Consider the following 22,031-nt stretch of genomic DNA (forward strand, 5'->3'; position numbering starts at 1 on the left):
TAGTTGGGTAAATTAATTTTTATACTCTCGCAACAAATGTTGCTAAAGAGAGTATTATAGTTTTGTTCACATAACGGTTGTTTGTAACACCCAAAACTAAACGAGTTAGATATAGGGTTATATATACCAATATGATCAGGGTGAAGAGTGGAGTTCAAATCCGAATGTCTGTCAGTCCGTGTGTCCGTCCGTCCGTCTATGCAAGCTGTAACTTGAGTAAAAATTAAGATATCTTGATGAAACTTGACACACTTATTTCTTGGCACCATAGGAAGGTTGCTCTCGAAAATGAGCAAAATCGGACCACTGCCACGCTCACAAAATGGCGAAAACCGAAAACACATAAAGTGCCATAACTAAGCCATAAATAAAGCTATGGAAATTTGTATGAAGGATCGTACTATTAAGTGGCATATTTGGATGTAATTTTTTGGGGAAGGGGGCGTGGTCCAATAGAGCTATATAAACCAAACTTTCTGCAGTCGTTTTTTTAGCCACTTCCTAATACAGTCCAAACATGAGAGAAATCGGATAATAACCACGCCCACCACGCAAAGGTTAGGTTGAAAATTACTAAAAGTGGGTTAACTCACTAACGAAAAACTTCAGAAACACTAAATTTCACATAAAAAATGGCAGATGGAAGCTGCACTCAGATTTTTTTACAAAATGGAAAATGGGCGTGGCGTCGCCCACTTATGGGTCAAAAACCATATCTCAGGAACTACTCGACCGATTTCAATGAATTGGTTTGTAATAGTTTTCTTACATCCCAATGATATGTTGTGAAAATTGGCCAAATCGCTTCACAACCACGCCTACTTCCTATATACCAGAACTTTGAAGACGATCTGAATCGTTTACTTTACAATTTATAAAGTAAGTCCAAGTGAAGATATCGGTGCAGAACTTTGCACAAATATTATGTTAATAGTGTGGCAGCCCCATTCTAAAAATCGCCGAAATCGGACCATAGGTTGTCAAGGCCAACCATGTCCATATATCGAACATGAGGACCTCGGTACTTCTAACCTAATATTAGGGTTTCCAACTTTCAATGGACTTTATACAATATATATGACGACTATGTGGGTCAAATTGTGTATTATATAATATTAATAAAGTTAAATAAATAAATTGCGAGAGTATAAAATGTTCGGTTACAGCCGAACTTAGCCCTTCCTTACTTGTTGAGGTTATACTTCTTATACGACTTCGGAAAAGGTTGCGATAATTGTTTAACGCTTCAGTGGAGAGGGAATAGCGTTGAACAATTTACGTGAGAGAGAGTGAATGAGAGTAAAGCAGAGAACTAAAAGCACTTGCCATGCTTATGCTATTTAAGCAATTCTTGTTTTTGTAGAACAATGTTTAAATTTTAGGTTGGTGACATATTCACATGTGTACGCATATGTATGATTGTATGCTTGTGCATTATTTTTCTTTCGTTTCTGTTTCATTTCTGCGAATTCTCAACTATTTTGTGTGACTTTTGGTTGAGATACTCTGCGTTGGCCGTTAAAAAGTTAAGACTATACTTCACAGGATCATTTCTGTAGTCAGTCTTCATTTACTTTCTTTGCAAATCGAAAGTATTAGCACCCGCGATGAGGAGGTATATCGTTTCATCTGACAGTGTGAGGTTTATGAACTTCATTTCTAATTTTGTCTTGTGGCATATTAGAAATGATGTTTCTTCGATGATCGCTCGGTTACAACGGATAAAACGACTTCTGAGTGGTGATTTTAATGAATAAATTCCAAGGTTTTATCCAAATAATTATATAAAATAATGCGGTAATAATTGATGCGGTATTCGCGAGAAATATAGATAAAATAGATGTTTAATTAATTATGTTTTATTAATTATTGTTTTATAAAGTTGGGTAAATAATTCTGTCAGCCAATTACTATTATAACGGTTATAAACTGCAGATTTTGTTTTTTGCCATATAACCAACATTTATTGAAGACTCCTTGTCATTCTCATAACAAATTTACGTTGCTCTCCAGCCATTTTAACAAGCGAACTACGTTCATTTTAATTTCACTTTCTTTGCCCAGCAACAATGTGCCAAATGTGGCATGAAAACAACAACAATGAAACTGAGAAATTAAGTCAATTTACATAGGAGTGCGGTGCTACTTACCATATGTAAGCATACAAATATGCGTACGTGTGTGTGTGTTGCATGTGTAACGCCAACGCACTCGAGTCACTTGCAACTTGACAACAACTAACGCCCCTGCAGGCCATGCATGCTTGGTAAAAATACGAGTATGTGGCCATGTGGGCGAGCCTGGCAGTGTTTGTGCGGCTGCAGCTGGACCGCAGTTGGTGGTATAATTGCGAAATTTTCACTTTCGCATGTTGACTTAATTGCTAATTGATGAACGATGTGCACACGATTGGGTGTGTGTGCGTGAGCAACATAGTGCTGGCGAAGGGGCAGGACGTAAGTCCTTCATATACCTACATATATACATATGTATGTATGTAAATTGTAGATAACAGTAAACAACTACCATTTTTGTTATCCTCGTTGGAGAGTGCACGCACACTTACCTATGCCTGCGTATGTTGCACTAATATGGTGTGTTGCAGCTTTTGTGGCAACAATAAAGGTGCTGCTATGTTGTCGTCGAAACCATCAAATGCCGTTGACGTTTAAGTGAACTTGTTCGCTATTTAAGTAGCTGCAATTGCAACCAATAAATAGCGTCGAGTAAATAGCGTAGTTCGGAAAATTGTTTGTGGCATGCAACATGCGGCAAACAATTGTGTATGAAATACCTAAATGTTGGCAATGTATTAAGTAGCTTGCTGCGCTGTTTGTTGCATATGCACATAGTTTTGTTGTTGTTTTTGTTGCTAATATTGCTGTTGTTACAAATATGGTTTTTGTTGTTTTTGGTTAAGCTCAATGCTCACAGCAAACTAGAAACTTTTTCCAACTAAGCAGCTGCAGTGCAGTAGCCGCCGTGAAACCGGTCTGCCCGATACAGCATACGGTCCACATAGTTTCGACTTATACGCTGACAGGATTTACTTGTCTTGCGCAAATGCTGCCGCGCAGAAATTATAATTGTATTTTTTTCTAACAATTTTTTTTTAAATTATTATTCTTTTTTTGCTAATAAAAACCTACGGTGGCGTGCAATTCATTTTCATTAAAAATAGTTATGTTATGCATGATTTTTTAGAAATATTTTTTTATATTCATTTTTGCAACACTTATTTCTTGTTGCTGTTGTTGTGCATCGCCTGTCGATTTCCGATTAGCTGCCCGCGTATAAATGCGCTTAGAAAGTGAAAAATCTGCAACTTAGAACTGGTTTTGCAATTTTATTTTGCCAGCCAGCTGTGCTGCCTCATGGCGTTGGAAGTGCGTTGGCACCGCAACGTGTTGCAGCTGGTTGCGCGTGGTCGTTGTGTGCGTCGTGTTGGTGTTGGAGAATTTTTATGAGTGCATTTTAATTCAATATGCTTTATTAGAGGAAAAAATAACGCGTGTAAGCTGTGCACTTAAAATATTATATATCTATAGTTAATGGGAGTTTACTTCGAAACAGCCGTTAAAATCCTTTGTTGTCCAATTTATGAGTTTTGCAAAAGTTACAGGTTATACTAATAATATACTAAAGGACTTTTTAAGGGGTTAGGTGGGTTTCAATATTTCACAATTTAAAAAAAAAATTGTTTGCTTTACTAAATAGTACAATATCTTTAAAATTTTCTCCAAAATTTAAGTCGATCGGACTAAAACTGTAAAAGATAGATTCTTTGTAAGTTCCACCCATCAGGACACGTTAGTTTCAATTGAAAACTTTAAACGTAGTTATCTTCAAACTCCGCTTTTCAAGTTGATGGACACGAATTTTCGAAAATTTATGTCACAATTTTTTTCAAATTTTGCACAGATCTTTGCCAATATATGGCAAAAATTTGGCCCAAAAAAAATATTTTTTTTCTTCAAAGTCTGTCAAAAATTTTTGTTTAAGGAACCTCAGCCAATTTTGCTTTTTACTCAACATAAACTCTAAATTTTTATAATACAATTCTATTGCTTAATGCCGATTTAAGATTTGAAACCAATTCTATTCATCATTTTCTTGAAGACTCAGTAGCTGAAGACATCCATTCCAGATCCTCAGATGATGCAAGTACGGCAATGTCAATTCTAATTCAAATTCAACAACGGAAATGAAGACAAACTTCACATAGTTAATAAAATCACTGCAATGATGTAATTAGTCGGTTAGTAATTCTGTCATAGCAGCGAGCATTATAGCGTTTTCGCACTACCAAATTAATTGATCAATTAATTTTGATTGAGATTGAAATTCAATCAAAAATTAATTTAGAATTTTATTTTGTATGGTAAATCGATCTTAATCAACATTTTAATCGAACAGAGGACGGTTAATTGATCAATTAGCGCCTGTGTGAAAAGGCTATTAAGTTTAAAGGACTTAATGACTGTAATCTTCCGTCTTCTCTTCTTCTTAACTGGCGTAGAAACCGCTTACGCGGTTATAGCCGAGTCCACAACAGTGCGCCACGCATCTCTCCTTTTGGCGGTTTGGCGCCAATTGGTAATACCAAGTGAAGACAGGTCCTTCTCCACCTGGTCCTTCCACCGGAGTGGAGGTCTCCCTCTTCCTCGGCTTCCACCAGCGGGTACTGCATCGAAAACTTTCAGAGCTGGGGCACTTTCATCCATTCGAACAACATGACCCAGCCAGCGTAGCCGCTGTCTTTTTATTCGCTGGACTATGTCTATGTCGTCGAACAACACATACAGCTCATCATTCCATCTTCTGCGGTATTCGCCGTTGCCAATGTTTAAGGGACCGTAAATCTTCCGCAAAACCTTTCTCTCGAAAACTCCTAGTGCCGTCTCATCGGATGTTGACACCGTCCACGCTTCTGCACCATAAAGTAGGACGGGAATGATGAGGGACTTGTAGAGTTTAGTTTTTGTTCGTCGAGAGAGGACTTTACTTTTCAATTGCCTACTCAGTCCACAGTAGCACCTGTTGGCAAGAGTGATTCTGCGTTGGATTTCAAGGCTGACATTATTATCGGTGTTAATGTTGGTTCCTAGGTATACGAAATTATCTACAACTTCAAAGTTATGACTGTCAACAGTGACGTGGGAGCCAAGACGCGAATGCGCTGACTGTTTGTTTGATGACAGGAGATATTTCGTCTTGTCCTCGTTCACCACCAGACCCATTCGCTTCGCTTCCTTATCCAGGCGGGAAAAAGCAGAACTAACGGCGCGGGTGTTGTTTCCGATGATATCAATATCATCGGCGTACGCCAGGAGCTGTACACTCTTGTAGAAGATTGTACCTTCTCTATTTAGCTCGGCAGCTCTTATAATTTTCTCCAGCATCAAGTTAAAGAAGTCGCACGATAGCGAGTCACCTTGTCTGAAACCTCGTTTGGTATCGAACGGCTCGGAGAGGTCCTTCCCGATCCTGACGGAGCTTTTGGTGTTGCTCAACGTCAACTTACACAGCCGTATTAGTTTTGCGGGGATACCGTCTTCCGTCTTAGTTTGAGAGAAATTCGAAAAAGATGAATAGGAAAAAGTTCTTCATATTTTATGTAGAGAGAATCAGCGCACCATATCGAGAAGATTTTAATTATAAACTAAATTGAAGAGATCTGGTGTTGAAATATCTAGATTGGTTTACACTAAATCGCTGCTGACTAGTTCACTAACCACTCTTTCTTCGAGTATATTCAATTACAACTTAAGATAATGATCTTTAGTAAATTAAATCAGAACAATATTTAGCGAATCTCAGAATTAATTTGAGATAGTGTTAAACAGATAAAAAAAATTGATGGACTGAATTCACTGCAATTTCACCTATAAAGCTAAATAGTCATAATATATTATTACTCAAGCGAACAATGTGGTTTATTATATAATAATAGAATGCAAATAAACACTATCTATTTGCTTTATTTATATTAAAATTAATCTACTTATTAATTAAAATTTAACATTCATTTGGTTTCATTCATGATGGAAATTTATCGTCTAATATGGATACATATCTATACATTTAAATTTATATATGTCCATATGTACAAATACCAGCCGACTTTACCATTTCTGTTGTTATTTATTGCCGGAAATGACTGACGAGACAGTAAATTACACAAATAAATTTACACACATACAGAAATTGTATTTTGTGTTGATATTTAATTACAATCACTTATGTATCTCACATTGCCCTGGAGACGTTTGTTGTCGTTTATTTGGCTTACAACATATTTTGATTAGAAGACCAAATAAAAATTTTGTGACATAATTTATGCAAAAATGTTGCCATTAGTAGTTGAAAGCAAGTGTTTTTAGAAATATTTGCATTTATTGCGTTACTCTGATTACATCCGCTCAACAAAGCAGAATAAATTACATTTCAACATATTTTATTTGTAGATGTTACATTACTTTCGCGGCTTCCAAAAATTGTGTCTTATTAAATTCTACATCTCTAGAATATCGATCTCGAATTTCCAACTCTATCCGAGTAATAGTTTTGAAGATAAAGGCTGAAGTATTTACATGCTTCGGGATTCTTTTATTGATACTCAAAACTGTGTTTTCAAAGTTGGTTGTCAAGATTTCTCGAAACAACTGAAGAAGCTTGTCCATACATATGTGGTATATAAAGGGTTTTTCAAAAGCGACGCTACAAAAGTAGACCATTTGTGTCACTTTTTAGACATTTCAGTTCAGTAAGGATTGCCATTTCATCATGGAAAGATATACGCTCAAACAACGAGTCGAAATTATTAAAATTTACTACCGAAATTCGGAGTCAGTGGCCTCAACTTTAAGAGCACTACGTCTAATTTATGATGAGGCTCATTTCTATAAGTAAAAAATGCATTATTGGTTAGGCAGCAATTAACACGTACTCCATGAGTACGACTCACGAAAAAATTACGGTTTGCTGCGGTGTATGGGCCGGCGACGTCATTGAGCCGTACTTCTTCCGTGATGGACAAGACCGTAACGTGCCGGTGAATGGGAATCGCTACCGCTCAATGATAACCGAATATTTTTGACCCGAATTGGATGTTATGAACTTGGACAATATGTGGTTCCAACAGGACGGCGCCACAAGTCACACATCGAACGTCCCAATAGATGTATTGAAAACCAAGTTTGGTGAATGTTTTATCTTACGAAATGGCCCAGTCAGTTGGGCGTCTCGGTCGTATGATGTCACGCCGTTAGACTATATCCTGTGGGACTACGTCAAGTCTCTGGTCTATGCGACGATTGATGATATTCGTACAAATATTGAACGTGAAATAGCAGCAGTATCGGCTTGAAAACCGTCGAAAATTAGGTTTAGCGTTTGGACTTCTGCAAGCGTGCCGCGGCAGTCATGCAAAAAATCGAGTTCCATATATGAAAGCATCGAATGCACTTTCACAGGAATTCCATCGACATCCCAAACCTTTTTTGGTTTATTTATAAAAACTTATTGAAAACCCCATATTTGTATACAGTGTCTGTATATCTACATGTACTCAGTAACATAATGGCAGTAGACTAACACTCCTGCAGATTAAAGCCAATTGAAAGTGCTTCACTAACAGTTTTCAAGTGTATTTGACCAAAAGTAAGTCAAAAGTGTACACAAGTGCCACAAATAGCCAGCACTTCATATACACATATGTACATAAGCATGGTATATAGTATATTTTTTCATAAGTATATAATTTGGCTGGTTAACCACGAGTTGAGCATTTTGAGCGGTTTGTGATTTATTTATTTGGCTTTATCGATTGCCACTAATGGCAAATAATATAACCATAAATGGTTTTCAGTTGATTTGGCAGCATGGTTTCACTCGTATTTGTGAATTTGGGAAATGCTGTGAAAACAACTACAATTGCAATAATAAGGGTCAAATTAAAATTATTTGGAATTTTACAAGGCAACAGAAATAATTTGCAACAAATATAAAAACAAAATTATGGGAACCACTTGTGGACCATACAATATTTCCCATAGCATACATATATGATTGCCTATGGCCCATGACATTAATTATATACATTAAAAATCAAAAATTAAAAATCAATTATGCATTCACATTAATGCAGAAATGCATGTATGCAAAAGCTGATAATTAATTTCCAGTAGCACAGAACAGTGTTGAATAGCGATAAAAACAAATGTCAGCAAGGAAATCAAGATGTTTATGGCGCGTCATAAAAAGTGCTAACTTGAAATGCCTAGAAACCAATTCATAATAAAAATATATATAGTGAAAACTTTCAAAAACCACTTAAAGTAGTTTTCACATAAATAATTTCGAGAATATCAATATTTAATGGTTCAAGCTAATCAATGCTACTGCACTAAATTTAGTATTCGAAGAAGCGCTCACTAGTCGTTTTAGTGACAAAATAATTTATGATTTAATTGCAAACGAAACACCATTTATTGCTTTACTCAATTGATTAACGATTTTAAATATTTCGCATTATAGTTTCGGTAAAGCTACTATGCTTTTAGTTTTATGGGCGGTCAAGTTTCAAGTTTGAGTCAAATGATAAATAATATGTTGTTTAGAGTTTAAAAATGTTTGAGGAAGTCAGTTTTTAAGAAAGTTAATTCTGATAATAAGAAATTAGACTACTTTAGGGTACTTATAACAGTATAGATTTTTCATACCTCTTGTTCGAAAAAAGGTACACAAACACAGCGTTTTCGGAATAATTTATGCATAATCACCTTACGAATGCACCGATCTTTAGACCTTGGAGTGTGTCGGATCGAAGAACAACTGGTATAAACTTAAAAAATCAGTTATACTATTTTAATTATATATATCTCACTATCGAGCAGAGATCTTTGTATTATATATAAAGGATTTTTCAAAAGGGACGCTACGAAAGTAGACCGATAGGGGCCGCAAACGACGCCATATTTTTTTCGCCCTTTTGACATTTCTCCTCACTCAGGTTTGCCATTTCATTATGGAAGGATATACGATCCAACAACGAGTCGAAATTATTAAAATTTACTACCGAAATTTGTAGTCAGTGGCCTCAACTTTAAGGGCGCTACGTCCAATTTATGTTCGTCATAATCGTCCTCTCAGATCAACAATTGAGCATCTAATGGAAAATTTTGAATCCCAGGCATAGTACAAAATGTTCCCGTGCCAGTGAGACTACCGCTAGCGCATCAATTGAGGAATACCCAAATCAATCTCTTACAAGTCGTTCTCAAGCATTGGGGATCTCTATGCCGTCATTATGGCGAATTTTGTGAAAAGATCTTGACCTATATCCTTACAAGATCAAATTGACGCAAGAACTAAAGCCGCTTGGCACCAGCATCGTCGTATGTTCGTAAATTGGGCTGAGCAACAACTTGAAAATGATCCGGAGTTTCATCGAAAAATCATCTTCAGATCTTCATTTCTAGCTGAATGGATTCGTCAATAAGCAAAAGATGCGTTATTGGACCGTTATTGGACTTCTTCCGTGACGATCAAGACCGACACGTTACTGTGAATGGGAATCGCTACGGCTCAATGGTAACCGAATATTTTTGGCACGAATTGAATGTTATGGACTTGGACAATATGTGGTTCCAACAGGACGGCGTCACATGTCACACAGCGAATGTCACAATGATCGATCGAACGTGAAATTGCAGCTGTATTGGCCGATTTATACTTTAAAACCGTCGAAAATTGAGTTCAGTGTCTGGACTTCTGAAAGTGTGCCCAAAAGAAATCGATATATAGTGGCATCGAATGTACTTTCTGAGGAATAAAGAATTTCATTGAATTCATATTGAAAAATCCACTTACGATAGGTACATTCGTTTGCGATAGACCATGATGAGTGGCGAATCGAACAAACAACTGGTATAAATTTAAAATACTGGTATAACGTAAAATGAATGTAGTAGCAAGTATACCATTTTAAGGAGTTATTATCACTCTCTCACTCTCTTTCCATTGAATTCTACTGGGTAACTTCGTTGTAGTTTTCGCTTGTAATATGCATACATACATACTGACTAAGAGATCATAACTCAAATATAGCGTCATATTGGAACGAAGAACTGGTATAAATTTAAAATGCTGGTATGCATCTACATGTAGGCCTAACTTAAACGAAGTCTGAGTCTGGTCTAACTCATATATACTCGTTTATGTACATACATATACCCACATGATCTCTCTTTCGAATCGTAACTTTATGTTACAAAGCTTTATAATGCAGAGCCGCACATCCACAGCAACGCTAAGCGCAGAAATGGTAAAAATATTCGAAAAAAATAGCAAAAATGTTAAAAACCGGTTTTTTGCTATTACAACAATAAAAGCAAAAATCAAAGTTAACTTACAGACAGAGATTTTACACAAGTAGACAAAAGAAACCACAACAATAAAAGGTGCTAAACATATACAATTTACAACAACAAAGAGTAGCGTACAGCAGCCTAGAAAACGTAACAACAACAACATGACGTTTACGCATAAAGCAAGATCACACGAAAACTGGAAAAATTATAATAAAAACGGGAGCGTTGGGCAACTCTGTTGGCAATACGAAAAAGTAGAAATAGCAACGAATAAAGTTCCACATGCAACAACGCTACAACTTCTAGCGAAACAGCGACTTTCCCATACTAAAAATAAAATATGCACGAAATTTGCAGTTTCTCCAACTAACACGCGTACAGCAGCGCGGTCTATGTGAATGTGAATTCCAGTTGCGAAAATTGATGACAACACATAAAGATAGATGGATAACAATATATGTACATACGAGTAACTGCCACCTTGCTGCAATCAGACACATTTACATATTTAACACACACACACGCAAAAGAGAACCCTAAAAACTAGCGAAATCCGCGATTCGGTGAATGCGACAGTGAAATGTAAATGCGAATAAACGTGCAAGTAGTTGTAGTGATAGACACATAAAATTGCATTGTCGGTTACAGTGACGCGAAATTGGCATATAAATTGCAACAAAAAAAATTAAAAAAAAAGTTGTGGAAATAAAATTTACAGTCGTCTGCGCTTTTGGTTACACAGTTGGAGTTTGTGTAGTTGGTAAAAGTATGCTGGAGAACTTTAAATTTGTACTTATAGAAGGAGAAAAACAGAGAGTGAGAGCGAGGTAGAAATAGAGAGCGCTAGGTGTCGGAACCTTCTAGGGGAACTCCTCTAATACAACATAGAGTCATTCTTGAAAAGCAACGCATACAATAGTTGTCTTACAGATGGTTTTACTTCGTATTTTCTTCGTGTATAGTATCATTCCGGAATTTTCTAATTTGGAGTTTCGTGGTTCAGTTCGTATATCAAAAACGAAAATGAAGAAAAAATATATTTTACTGTTAGTTCGACCATTTAAAAGACAAGAGACCCAGCCCTGTACTCAATGCCCTCTAGTGGATATAAATACATATTGTCAGAAGCTAGGAAAACGGACTAAATAAATGCTTGCAAACAAATCGCACGACCGAGGCGACCAATTGGCCGGGCCATTTCGTGAGATAACACGTTCATCAAATTTGGTTTTCAATAAGTCAGTTGTCACATTCGATGTGTGGCTTCTGGCGCTGGAATCACACAATCACAATTCGGGTCAAAAATATTCGAATATCATTGAGCGGTAGCGATTCCCATTCACAGCAACGTGCCGGTCTGGATCATCACGGAAGAGTTACAGCCCTATTATGCCGGCGGCCCATAAACCGCACCAAAGCGTAATTTTTTCGGAATGCAATGGTAACTCATGGAGTACGTGTGGATTGCTGTCTGACCAATAACGCATATTTTGCTTATTGACGAAGCCATTCAGCCAGAAATGGGCCTAATCGCTGAAAATGATTTTTTGATGAAAATCCAAATCCTTTTCAAGTTGTTGCTCAGCGCAATTCACGAACGATTCAGGTTCAGCTTCAGTTCTTGCGTCAATTTGATCTTGTAAGGATGTAGGTCGAGATCTTTTCGTAAAATTCGCCACAACGACGTCACGGCGCCTGAGAGCGACGTGTGAAAGACTCATTTGGGTCTTCCTCAATTAATGCGCCATGGGCAGCAATATTCTCGATACTATGGGCACTTCTTTGTCTCACTCACGAGAATATTTTGTAATGTGCTTGTGGATTAAAATTTTTCCACTAGACGCTCAATTGTTGATCTGACAGGACGATTATGACGACTATATATTGGATGTAGCGCTCTTAAAGTCAAGGCCACTGACTTCGTTTTTCGGTAGTAAATTTTAATAATTTCGACTCGTTGTTGGATCGTATGGCTTTCCATGATGAAATGACCTTACTGAAAAGAAATGCCAAAAGAGCGGGAAAAATATGGCGTCGTTTGTTGAACCTATCGGTTTACTTTTGTAGCTTTTGTAATTTTAATACAGCGGACACGGTTGCTGATTTTTGAAAAGTTTGAAAATTATATTATATATTCATTTTTTTTTAATGAATATATAATATTTCCTGTATTAATATATGCTCTCTAACCTCACTTATTCATATTCATGGTTGTCGTTTGCTTTTGTCCCAATTTCTCTTTATGCAAATAAATGTTGGAGGAATATCCAGTGAAAAAAATTGAAACAAAATGTTATGAGATAAGAAAAAACACATGTGAATTTTTACCGTTATTTCTAAAAGCTTGTATTATTCGAATGTATACATTAATACTCCTGTGTACATATAAATCTGCAAACACTTTTAGTTGCAAGCGATACTAGTAACCTCAGCTTACATTACATCCGCGAACTCTGCTAATTTTTTTATGGAATCGTTTGCACTATTCGTGTTCGCATAACGCATCTGTGAGCCACGATTATACGCGCGAGCACGAAGTGTATTTCATTTCAGCGTCATTTACCGGCAACTCACTTAAGTTCTACATGTTTCCTGCATATGTGACATATGAGTGGTTTGTCGAAAAAATAGAACAGAACAGTGTTACCGGGTTACCATGGAAATATGATTATATTAATTTATTCAGTTTATTCAGTTAAGAAAAAAATGTAGCTACAGCATGTCACTAAGAGAGAAGGTAACTGCAGCTGGGAACTCAGTTCAATTTTTTTGCATGAGCTCTTCGTGAGGCTTATTGTAGTTTTAAAATAACTTAGAGAATTTCGAAAAAAAGAAGTTTTTTTGTTTTGGAAAATAATTTTTCGATTCTAGGTTCTGTTGCTTCGATCAAATAGATCTTGAATAGTTTACTATGGTTATCAATAAGAAAAAAATTCACGCATTTGATGAACCTTTTTATAGATTTTTGAAGTTCGTATCAGTAATGCCTCATAAATGGATACCCTTTAGAATGACTAGTGTGATCATACTAAAAGCTTTTCAGATTGTCGGGAGATTTACACTCATAGCACTGACAATTAACCTGCTTCCCAGGTACCTAGATCTTAGGAACGTCTAATAATTTTCAAAGGCTTCTCGAAACTCTCAGATTTTCGTCGTCTATAAGAGAAATTGGAATTAAGATAGGTGTAAATGAGCGAGAGAGCGAAAAATTGAAAAATTTTATTGAAAGATTTGGTCGTGGTTTTTCAACATTTCGCAACTGGTTGTGGTCTAGACGCATGCGCACTAGTACAAAGAAGTTTTACCCACGCCATTTACATACTTAGTTGTTATATATGGCAATTGTACTCTTATGCACCTTCAACCTACAGCATGTAGTAACAATATCAACCGTGTGTAGCCAACGAACCATTCATTGCGCGGCACAGAATGTTGGTATATTCAAAATTATTCGCACAGCAAGAGTGTACAACAAAATCTATGAATATGTTACCGTTTATGCATTTTATCTGTTACTGGCTGTTGCTACTGCCATGTATCTATGGATATACTCGTATGATTGTATATATTGCTGTCATGTTGTTGTAGCTAAACAAAGTTGCTGTATGAAAATATTGATGTTGTTGTTGGTGTTGTTACTGTCGTTATTATTCACACTTCACTGCAATGTGTCGGAAATTGTCAGTAAATCCGCAAGACACTTCGGAAAAAAAAAGAAAAAAGAAGGCGCGAAGAACGACACAACAACAAATTCCACTCATAAATCGAAATGATAGCATGAAACAAATTCGTTACATATACATATATAGACAACGGTGCACAATGACGAATTTCGCATAAAAAGTTTTTACGACTTTTAATAGCAAAAAAAAAATATAAAAATATATAAATAAAATACAACAACCACAATCGAGTGCGAGCAACATTGAATAATGCGTCTGTGGCAACCTTTTCACGTGCACTTTTTTTTGGACTTTTGGACGGCGCTGAAAACGAAACAAACTGAAGTTGAGTAGGGCATAAAGAATGCAACAACAATAATACTACACACTCCAATAGGCGTTAGAATTACAGAAAAAGCAACAAAAAATAAAGTTCAACAATAAAAAAAATTACAACAAACAAAAATTACAAAAATAAAAAAACCACAACAACATTAAAAACTTCATAAAATTCGGCTTTCCAGACACTAAAAGTAACTAGTTTACGGTGGGTGGAGCCGCTTGCCCACAGATTGCGCCTATTGTCTGAGTACCGTTGAAGTTGTTGTACGATTTTTAACTATTGTATCGTAAATAAGTAGGTGGTAATGCTCCAACGTGATATGTACTTTTTGTTCTACCTCGATTCGCAACTGACAGCATGTTAAAGGTGTTAATATATGAAAAATGAAATTAGAAATCGAAACCTACCTACCTTCCATATAAAGAAACCAGAAACCTTAAATTTTATGGTAAATATAGTAGAGAAAAGTTGCTTAAGGTTGGTATAAAATATGAACAACTGGCGTGGTGCCTCCCACTTTTGGGTCAAAAACCATATCTTAGGAACTACACGACATTTTTGAGGCATCCAATTGGTAATAGTTTTATCTAAATCTTCCAGATATTCTCAAAGGCGATGTGTTTCTTACAATAGTGTACCTACATATGTGCCAAAAATGGGCAAAATTAGGCCAATATTTTCTCTAGCCTCCTTCCGGCTACCATTTGAGATAGCTTAGCTAAAGTTACCGAATGTAAAATCTTGGATATAACATAGATTGATATATAAAATAGTTGAAATCGGGCCACGAATTACTCCTGTCCCCAAATACTATATATACTTATTTTCGTTATTCCAGTGAGTTTTATGCCGAATATATGTGTCAAATTGGAAGTTATCCTAATAACCTTTTCGCACAGCCAAATTAATTGATCAATTCAAATTTTAATTGAGAAACCAGTTTTTGCTCTTCACACCCGGCTATTAAAAATTAATGCAGAAAAATTCGATATTTATTTTGTATGGTAAATCGATCTAAATTATTGCTTTAATCGAGGAAAGGCTGGTTAATTGATCAATTACCAACTGTGCGAAAAGACTATAATAATATTACAAAAATAAATTGCGAGTGTTTCTGTTTGTTCTAATCCAGAATTTTACTCGACAACATTCCTCAAAACTATTTTTACTATATTATATTCGCTACAACAACATCTAACGGTATATTATTTACAGTTTTTTTCTGCATACCAAAGAAAAGTATTTCAAACTTCGACACCCTATTGCACTATTTCACTGGTCTTTCGATTTCTTTTTCGGGCGTGTTTGCATAGATATGTGCATAGAAGTCAAGTGTTTCTGCATACCGAATATGAGTATCTCCACTGATTTTTCTTTCAAACAGAATTGACCTTAATTACATAGCCAAGTTATTCAACTTTGGACAAAAGTGTTGCTGCTCATTAAGTGCCGTTGTGAGCGAGAAAAAATTATGGGCTTGTTGCTGCTTTTGGACGTACCTACTCGCAATTGTTGTTTGTTGTTGTTGTTACAAAGAGCGGCCTTAAGTTGGTTATGCGCATTTACTTTCATCACAGTTGTTGTTGTTGCTATTATTGTACTGGCTGTTGCTTTTGTTTTAATTTCACAAATGGCAACTTTCATGTGTTTGTAGTTGTTATTGCTATTTTCATGTTGCTGCTGCTATTGCCATCGCCATTGTAACGCATTACTGTCATTGTAATTACAAAATCTCGTGGGCGGCCTCTCACAGCTGATGATGATGACGTCGTTGCCGCTGTCAGTGACAGTGAGTGTTTCTTATTGACGAGAAAGACAAAAAAAACAGTAACACCGTTATACCATACTAGCCTACAGTGTAGTTGTTGTTATTGTAACGTTTTGCTGACGATTACAAGGCGTTGTTGCTCGTTTACTATTATTGTCGAGTTCATTATTATTATGCAGTGATGAAAGTGTGTGGCAAGGCTTCTATGTAAACTTTGCTGACGATTTGCTCTTTAATGTTGTTTGTTGTTTCATAATTGCTCTACGCCGCTGATTGTTTGGCTGCCGCTGTTTGTGTATATGTGTGCCTTCGATTAATAAAAGTCCATCAAGATTTATTGTAATTAAAGTGAAATTGATTTGCGTCGCTTAGGGCAAGAAAATTATTTATAATTTGTTTTCCTTCTCTTTTTGCGCTCGCTATTCGTTGAGTCAACAGTTCGTAATATAGTATTTTGCTGAAAGAGTGATATTTATAATTTAACGTTGCTAATATAATTATTTTGTATTAATCGATGATAGAATTATTCTAGAGAGCGTAGTTGGGACTAATGAAGCATGGTAGGGCGGGAACTAGTTCGTGAGATTATTATTGAAGGTGTCCCAATGAAGGGTTGCTTGTTGCTTGTTACTTATACTTATATTCATAGCTATATTTATATTTATACTTACACTCATACTCATACTTATACTTGTACTTGTACTTGTACTCATACTTATGTTCATACTTATACTTATTTTTATACTTACACTCATACTTAAGCCAACAATTTTTTATAGTAATAATTGTACTCATACTCATATCTATACTCATACTTATACTCAATTTGATTGCATTATTCATTTGTATATGTATATTTAGAGATGTGGCGAATCGAACGCGGGAATCCAAGATATTAACCAGACATAAATTACACTTGTGATTTCATACACTAATATGTCTATTTCGCATTCAAAGTTATAAGTTTCACGAAACATTTAATCATAAAAGGTTCAGCAAAAAATTGTTCGCACACAGATATTCTACGAGCGGTACGAGTATGTGCGTCATGCAAGCCCTCACACGCAAACCTTAACGAACCTAAAATAGATTCGAAGCACTATTACACTAAAATACATACAATTTATTTACACAAATACATATATATTATGTGTACACCACACTATTAGATAGAATGTTAAGTAGAAAGTTTTGCATTCAACTAACATATACTAGTATTTGGGTCGATTTCTGCTGTTTGATTTAGATTTCCGGCAAGCGGCGGTTGTTGTTTGGCACAAAGTACATATAGACAGACATATGTATATAGGTTACTGTATATATACATAGTTGATATAACAACTTTTCAACTGATTCATAATTAATGAGCATAGAGGCGAAAATTCACTCATGCTGCTGGGAGCAAAATGTGAATTTCATAAAATTTTGCGCATAATACGAGTATATTGTACAGTTACTTACCTATGTATATGTATGCGCGCTAAAAGGTGCTTAAGTTGTGTAGTAAATACATATGTAAATACCTTACCAAGTATTTTAGTATTAACATATGTCTTTACATTGCATATTCTAGTTCGTTTGTACAATAACAGATGTCAGTATTAACACATGTAATCGTGCCTACATATCTTTATTAGAATATGAATATAAAATATATATATTTATGTAAGTAATCATGTTTTTGTGGAGAGAAATATTGTAAGCCGAAGCTTCAAAATTACAGCTGTTAGAAGTAAAGCAACCGAAATTAACGGAAATAACGATATCTAATGCTAAGAATCTTTATTTAATTAAAAATTCCGAGAATACAATTATAAAGGGGTTTTCAATAGGGTAACTACAAAAGTAGAACGATTGGAACAGCAAATGACGTCAAATTTTTCCCCGCTCTTTTGACATTTCTTCAGCAAGGTTTGCCATTTCATCATGGAAATATATACTATCCAATAACGAGTCGAAATTATTAAAATTTACTACCGAAATTCGGAGTCAGTGGCCTCAACTTTAATCCAATTTATGGTCGGCTCATTTATGGCTGAATGGCTTCGTCAATAAGCAAAATATGCATTATTGGTCAGGCAGCAATCCACACGTAAACCATGAGTCACCATTGCATTCCGAAAAAATTACGATTTGGTGCTGTTTATGGTCGGTGGCGTCAGTGGGCCGTACTACTACTGTGAATGGGAATTCCTACCGCTCAATGATAACCAAATATTTTTGGACTGAATTAGATGATATGGACTTGGACAATATGTATTTCGAACAGGACGGCGCCACAAGCCACACAGCAAGCGTCACAATCGCATTATTGAAAACCAAGTTTGGTGAACGTGTTATCTCACAATATGGCTCAGTCAATTGACCGCCTCGTGCGATTTGATGCCGTCAGACTATTTCCTGTGGGGCTACGGCAAGTGTATGGTCTATGATCAACAAGCCACCGACGATTGATGAACTACGTACGAATATCGAACGTGAAATTGCAACAGTATCGACCGATTTATGCTTGAAAACCTTCGAAAATTGGATGCCCGTGGTCGTAATGCAAAAGAAATCGCGTTCCATTCGTAATGTCATCGAATGTACTTTCACAGGAATAAATAATTTTATTGTTATCCCAAACCATTTTTGTATCTTATTAAAATCGCTTTACTATAGCATATTTCCAATGCAAGTTCTTTGAAAAAGCAGTCTAAGGCCTTACGCCTATCCACTCGACAACAGCAAACACAATTAGTCCATCACTTGAGACATGAGACATGAGACATGACCCCACTGGGCCAGTCAGTTAGTCAGTTAGTCAGTCAGTTAATGAGACACAAGGCACTTACGAAAATTCAATTGTTATGCAATCGAAATGCAATTACGACTTATTTCCGCTCACATGAGAAATTGTAACTCTCTAGTTCGAGCTCTACCTCCAGCTACGTACGACCTTAGGCACTTTCTAATTTGCTTGGCAATTTAATCAGCTTAACAGCGTGTCATGCAATGGATGGCACTCACAGGTGTATTATGTGTGTGTGTGTGTGTGTGTGCGCGTATGCTCTTATACATATGTGCAACCAAACTCACTTTGTCCTTTCACTTCCGTTTCCTGCTAAATAAGTTGCAAGGTCGCAATAAAAAAGAAAATGTGTGCAAAAGCCTTTGTTCTTCTTTTTGCTGTTATTATTATTATTATATTATGTTAGTTGTTGCTATTGTAACTAGTAAATCAATAGCTATAACAGCACAAACAATTCTCGTTATAAAGCTCAGTCTTTGATTGAATTCCAATTGCCAATAGCTTTTGGCAACTGCACAATTTGCATCTTAAAGTGCTGCCATGACACCACTTTCCTACTTGCTGTTGTAATTGTTGTTATTGCTTTAATGCGCTTATTGTATTATTTTGTGTGCCATACGCTCGCATGTTGTACTTGTAGTTGCATTCTATTGTATTGCGACACAATTTCGTGCATTCTCCTTGCGTTCATTTGTAATTAGAATAATGGTGCACGAATTGCTGTGACATGGCACGATTGACAAGCAAATCATATGCATATATATTTGTGTGTATGTACGTATGTATTTATTGAACATGAGCTTGACTGACAGTGCTCGATTAGGCCATAAGTAACCAAATTGTTGGTGCAGTTGCGCTTTGTTTAATGCTTATAGTCCAAGTTGCTTCAATAATGTATATACTCCTGTAAGAGGTGTGTCATAATCAAGTCAGCTTGCCGCAATGCACTTACAGTTGTTGTTCTAATATGTAAATGAAGCCAATATCACATTTGAAATTTTAATTAATAATGTCTGAAATTCATTTGTAATTGAGTAATGCTGTTAAATATCCCCTTACGCAAGTACAGCGTGCTTTATTGAGTAATCACAGTAATGCTTAATTGCATAATATATGCATAAGAATACAGTATAGCATTGCCTGCATCTAAATAAGCGAATGTATTGGTGTTGAACTAGTAGTACATTAGCTAAAAGCTTTTAAATCAATCAAGACAGTTTCTATGGGAATTGATATAATGGAGGCAAATTAATTTCAAGAAAATTTCTAATTAATACTGAATTAATACTAATTTTGGTTCGAAAAGTATATGATTTCTTTTTATTAGATACAAATTGTTTTGGTATTTTATTTGTTGGAGAAAATAACTGAATTATCTGCGGTGGACATAGGCTATATTTAATTGTCAAAAATGTTAGGGATTCATACTAAAACTCCAATAATCCAAACCAAGGTGTGAAAAAATTACAAAAAAAATCAGTTGCAACCGAACATTTTATACTCTCGCAATTTATTTATTTCATTTAATTCAGATAACACACAATTTGACCCATATGTTCGGCATAAAGTCCAATAGAATAACGAAAATCATCATATACATATAGTATATGAGGGCTGAGGTGATTCCTGAACCGATTTCACTCATTTTACCACCAAGGTACACTATTTGCAAGACTTATTACTGATTTATAAGGTACAAAGCCCACCATATTTTTTAAAAACTTATAATTTGGTATATGGGAGCTAAGGGAAACGATGACTCGATTTTAACTACTTTTGATACAGAGACACATTATTAGAAGAAAAATTTTCGCTCTGAACTACATTAAAATATCTGATCGATTTAACGATATTTACGGTGGAAAGTTACCCTTAGGCACTGAGTTCTTCATGTTTGTAAGGTTATAGCCCGCTCTCGACAATTTTTCCACAAGTGATGTCACAGCTCAAATACAGTATTTGTGTAAAGTTTTATTCAGCTATCTTCATTGATTCCTAATTTATATATTATAAAGTCAACGAATCAGACGAAATTCAAAATTGAGTTATATGGAAAGTAGGCGTGGTTACCGAAAAAGAAAATATTATACACCGAATTTCATTAAAATCGGTCTAGTAGTTTCTGAGGTGATGATGTTTGACCCAAAAGTAGGCAACGCCACGCCCATAATCCTTTTTTAAAGTTGAGTGCAACTTACGTGTTGTTTAATAATTGAAAAAATTAACACAAATTTTTTATCAAATTTTTCGTTCCAAATTCACCAACATTTTATATAAAATGGTTTCAAATAACAATGTTGCAATTTTTCTTCACATGAGAAGACAGTCAGTTAACAAACGGTTTCAGTGAGCTCATAGATTTCAAGAAATATTTATGCTTTAATTTTAAGAGAATCGTGGCTAGAATATTTCACAAGGGTCCATCCATTTCTATTCATTGTTTGATGATCTATAACAATTACTCGGACACAAAGTAGTAATCTTAAGTTGAGGTGACCTTTTGCTTTTTAAAAAATTTACCTAATATTACTGAAATTTGGAAAAAAATATGCGACTCGATGCAAAAATACTTTGGTATAAAGCATCGGGCAGGTTCTTCTTCTATTAACGGAATATGTTTCTATCTTGTTTTGATATCAGAGCCAACCAAATGAAAATGATTTTTTAAATTACCAATATATGCTAAGAAATTAAGACCGAGAACCAATTTTTTTATTTCTTCAAGACTTATAAGTAATTTGTAAATAATTTTTGAAGTAACTTGGTGTGGGTGATGTTGAAAAATCTAATAAATTACTGGTTACAAAAAACTCTTAAAGAGCTTCAAAGAATGATGGCTGTTGATTTGAGCATCATGAAAAATTTTAAGATTTTTCATCAAGACAAGCAGAGAGTGAAAGACTAATACGCACACATTAAAACAATTTTTCTCGAAACAACTGAAAGAAATGACGTGATAATAATTATTTATTTTCAGATTTTTTTAATAATTACTATTATTTTTATTAACAAAAATCCCTTTCTCAAAGCAATTATCACTTATTAATCGAAAAATCTCTAATTTTCTTCTTTTCTTTCAGGTAAGTGTCAA

At 35.5% G+C, this 22,031-nt stretch overlaps 1 protein-coding gene and 1 non-coding gene across 5 annotated transcripts in view; both read left to right on the plus strand.

Moving 5' to 3' along the window:
• LOC105216624 (poly(U)-binding-splicing factor PUF60) overlaps positions 1-22,031 on the plus strand; it is a 337,933-nt gene that overhangs the window by 74,565 nt on the left and 241,337 nt on the right. The gene's annotated exons all lie outside the window — the stretch shown is intronic.
• Positions 1,529-1,742, plus strand: LOC128920025 (small nucleolar RNA U3). The gene has a single exon (XR_008470149.1). It is a non-coding gene; the product is annotated as a small nucleolar RNA U3 (small nucleolar RNA).

The sequence above is a fragment of the Zeugodacus cucurbitae genome, chromosome 2, assembly GCF_028554725.1.
Source record: "Zeugodacus cucurbitae isolate PBARC_wt_2022May chromosome 2, idZeuCucr1.2, whole genome shotgun sequence".
NCBI classification, from domain to species: domain Eukaryota; kingdom Metazoa; phylum Arthropoda; class Insecta; order Diptera; family Tephritidae; genus Zeugodacus; species Zeugodacus cucurbitae.